The sequence below is a fragment of the Euphorbia lathyris genome, chromosome 4, assembly GCF_963576675.1.
Source record: "Euphorbia lathyris chromosome 4, ddEupLath1.1, whole genome shotgun sequence".
In the NCBI taxonomy this organism is placed as follows: Eukaryota; Viridiplantae; Streptophyta; class Magnoliopsida; order Malpighiales; family Euphorbiaceae; genus Euphorbia; species Euphorbia lathyris.
Window position 1 is genome coordinate 75,400,760 of NC_088913.1, and position 4,774 is coordinate 75,405,533.

The window sequence follows — 4,774 nt, forward strand, 5'->3', positions numbered from 1 at the left end:
TTTTTCTTACTAAAATTAAGATAAAAAGGATTCACTTGAACTAATATGGTTTTCTATTTTTCCACACGTATATCTACATTTTATTTATAACTCAATTTCTTTTCAATGCATTAGGTTTTCATTTAATCAATTCAATTCATATATTAAATATGTTTTACCATGCACTTATTATGCATTTAATATGGTTCTCTTAACTTATATGCATAAATGAACATTTAAGTTTCATTAATTCTTCATAATCAATTTATTATACTTTAATTCAATTTATTAAGTTTCCACCTTTGGTTTTCTTTGGAATTAATGACATTTATTTAAGTTTTAAGTGCAGGAACACTAAATATTAAGTTCAGGAACCATTTCCTCAACAAAATTGCAAAAAAAAAAACCATGTCAAAAGGCACCAAAATAGGCCATTTTTACCAATTCTCTATCGAGAATTTATTAATTCTCGGTATGAGCAGCAACTTTGGCAGAATTTCAGGGCAAAAATTGCCTGAACATCGCGTGCCGCGGCCGCGGCTTTGCCATTCGCGGTCGTGACACGCGTATAATTTGCCCTTTTCAATTCGATTTTGCCACCAAATTTTGCCTATTCCTATTCATATTCTACCTATTCACCTACCTATACAACCCTATATAAACCTACCTCTTACACAAACCTCACATCACCTCTATTTTTACCCAATCCCTTACTCTAAACTCTTCCCCAAAAATCTACTTTTACTCTTCCCAATTTATTCACTCCAATTTCTATCCTCTTTTCTCTTTCAATCACTTCCAATTCAAAACCCCAACCTCATCTTTAAGCTTTACTTTTTCTCTCAAATTCTTCTTCTTCTTCTTCTTCTTCTTCTTCTTCTTTTTCTCACACCCTACAAACACAAAACACCATCACCATGGTTAGAACTAAGCGTGTTGGTAACAAGCCCGCTGTTATGGAAGCTAATCGCCTTCGGGTTCAATGCGGAGCTTATTTTGACATCTATTCGGAGGAAGAAGCCGCTCGTTTCAAACATTTTTCTCAAGCCGACCGCCAATTTGTGGATATGCACTTCTTAGACTTCCATTCGGTAAGAGCATTAAATTTCTCTACTCGAATTGATGCCTTTATTGAAGCTTTGGGTTGGCAAGAATTCGTTAATATGCGTTTCCCGCGTATTAATGAATATGTAGTGGAATTTTTGGTCACTTTGACCATGAACAAGAAGAAAACTTAAATTTCTTTTAGGAATAATAGTATCCCTTACACCATTAACTATGAAGCAATGGGCAATATGTTTGGTTTCCCTACTTCTGATTTTTATGATAAGCCTAAGGATTTTGATAATGATGCGGTTTGGCAAACTCTTTCAGACCAAGACTATTTTAATTCGAAAAACACTTCAAGCAAGTTGATTAAGGACAATTGTGTGTTCTTCTTTCATAAGTATTTGAGTTTCTCCTTGTTTGGTCGTGTTGAGAGTTCTAAGGTTCAGGTTCGGGATTTGTATGTTTTGGATAGTTTGCTTAAAGGATTGCAGATTGATAGCATTGGTATTTTATTTGATAATTTGTTCCGTGCTTCGAGGGCTACTACCATTCAAATCCATCTTTGTAATTTTACCACCGCTATTGTGTTGGGAGCACGGGGTGCGTTGGCCGATTATGACATGTCCACCTACCGTGGGTATGTTCCGCTTTTGGACATCTCGGCTCTTGAGCGAGCTCATTTATTGCTTCCACAAGGACCTCCCGTCTTTATTTCATATGCTACCCGAATTGCCCATCTTCGTGGCACTATGGGTGGTGGCGCTTCAAGTTCTCAATTTGTAGGTACCGAAGGCGGCGGAGAGGCGGAAGGCGAGGAGGATGAACCACCGGCTCAAGCACAACCCCAAACACCTCAAGCGGCGGATGATCCGGTAGATTTGCGGAGGATTTTGGACCAAATCAATTCCAACAATCGTCAAATGAATTTAAGAATTGATGATTTGGTTGAAAACAATATGGTGATGAATGACAACCTCAACCTTTTGAGGCGTGAACATCGATCGACTCGGCCTCGGATGCTTTCCTTTTTCTGACGCCGCAATGTGGAGACGTCACCTACACCTCTCGATTCCCCACCTCAAGCTTAGGTTGTTTTCTTTAATTTTATTATCTTGTTCTAATTTGGTACAATTTTCATTTTCATATGTTTGGTACAATTTTCAATTTTTAATTTTATGTTGAATGTTTCATTTGCACCATTCCTATCTTTATTTCGTATGCTTAAATTTTTGTGCTTTTATTCTTGATATCTCGCTTTTGCACCAATGAGGACATGGTCCAATTTAAGTGTGGGAGGAGATGTACATCATTTTCATTTTTCTAGCACAAATAACAAATGCAACGAATCATTTATAACAAATGCAACGTATTTTGCAATATAAACTTGTTTAAAACGCTATTTTTATTAACTTCACATTTTCATATATTTTTAAAAATTAATCATAAGTTAATATGATTATTTTTAGGTTATCATTATCGTTAGAAATTATATTTCTATACGGGTAATATTTTTCAAAATTTTTCACGAATCTCCGATACGATTTTAAGTAAAAATTGTCTCGAGTGAATGTATTTTAAATAAAAAATTCTTTATTCAATCTCTATTTTTATATCATGAAATCATGATACAATAAATCTTATTTTAATTTTCAATTAGGTTTATAGGCATTAAATTGAACTAACAATTTTAGCTCGGTTTGATTTCGTCTTACATTAACACCAATTGAAGTTTTTAAGGAAACTTTAGCCATAATACATGTTGAATTTTAAGTCAATATAGGATGAATGTGCTATTTTTCTTTTTTCCAAATTACAATTTTATAATTCATATTAATCAATCAATTAGTTGAATTCTTAACTTTTGGCCACGATTGAGACCAACCTTATCACAATCGAGGTATGAAAGGGAAAAAAATTAAGTACCGTTTACTTTTGGCCACGGTTGCGACCACCCTTATCACAATCGAGGTATGGAAGGAACGTTTAAAAAATAATAATAAGCGTGTATAAGTTTAAAGTAACGATTGCGTCTACCCATGGCATGGTCGGTACCTCTTAAGCAAACACAAAGCAATAAAATACGTATAAAGTTACGATCAAGACCACCCTTATCTCGGGCGTAACTAAGCAATAATTAACCCAAGTACTTATTTAAAATAATATATCTCATATATTAGTTTAGGTTTGGGAAAGGAAATTTTGTGCTTTGAAATGCCTTGAGATGAAAGACTCAATAACATGCGTGCTTACATTGTCCCGAATGCTTCAATTCCAAATTGGAAATACAAGACGAGTGATATCGTATATTGTACTAAGTTAGTTTGATATTTTGCGTATAAATTTGCCATGCGAAGTTAGTGTTTTCGGCTTAACTAATTTAAAAGGTAATACAGAGCTATACGCTTTATTTTCATAAAGAGATTAGTTAGAGAATAAATTCAGTGAAATTTTGCTCGGGACTAGCAAAAGATTAAGTGTGGCCCAAAATATTAAATTAACCATATTATATTCTTTTCCTATTGTTAAGCCCAAAATATACCTAAAGTATCATCAATAATTACATCAATATTGCTACGAATTTATGATATTTATAACCATTTAGAAAGTTTTACTCTCGAATATGTTTCTTTCATGCAAGGTACATAAATATTTGGTAAAATCCAAATAGGAGTAAAAAAGAGCTCAAAAATAGAAGAAAAGCCCTACAAAAGGAGTCGAAGACGACGAAAATTAATAACGCCAAGTCGAGGACACGAACGAGAGCGAAGAAGTGAAAAATGCTCCGTGCCGCGACCGCGGCCCCCACTATTCACGGTCGCGACACGTGTCCCTCAGCCTCTCCTTCCCTTCGTCTGAAGTACAATTGATGCTTCCCCATTCTCGGTAGAGAATTTAATATTCTCGGTACGAGCAGGAGATTTTACACACTTTCGTTTTCGACGAAACACGATCGTTCAGGTGGATAAAGACGTCCTTTCGCAGCGGACACGATCCTTCACAACGGACACGACACTTCAATCAAGACTCTTCAACATCTATAAATAAAGAGTTGATGGAGAGTTGAAATATAGTGTGTTATATGTGTAGAAGAAAGAGATTAGTGTAGAATTTATGCAGAAATTCCGAATCAAGTGATTCAGAAGTTAGATTTCGATTCTGTTCAAAAGCAATATGATGTACACACATTGTTTATTCAATAATAACAAACTCAGTAGCGTTTAGAAATTGTTCCAATTTAGTTTTCATTTTGGTAGTGGACCGACCCAGTCTCTATTACGAAGATTCAACGAGAAGATTGAGTAGAGGATTCGCCCCTGAGCCTGACAAACTCTAACGAAACCCAAGGAAAGGATTGACAACCCGTTCACTTGCACGCCGTCGAAGAATTCAATGCTCCATGTTCTCTGTAAACTTGTATCAATTTATATTTCATCTAATAAAGTCCGTTCTATTCGATAGATTTTTATGTAGCACTTATGGTAACCAATCCACTAAAGTGACTGCTGGTGTTTTCATTAAAACGTAGTTTAATTCAAAATCTTTACAAGGAAACTTTGTTGAACACTTAGGCAAATTATTATCTCGGTAGAGTTTTAATTTGGTTAAGGGCAATTATCCCGGATAAGGGTTTTGTCGCGTTCAAAGCCTATTAATTAGAGGTTTCGTCATTTATTTCATCTTTATAATTCGTACAAAGTTTAAAGTTGTTTTCTTTGCTTAATGCAAACAAATATACTTGTTTACT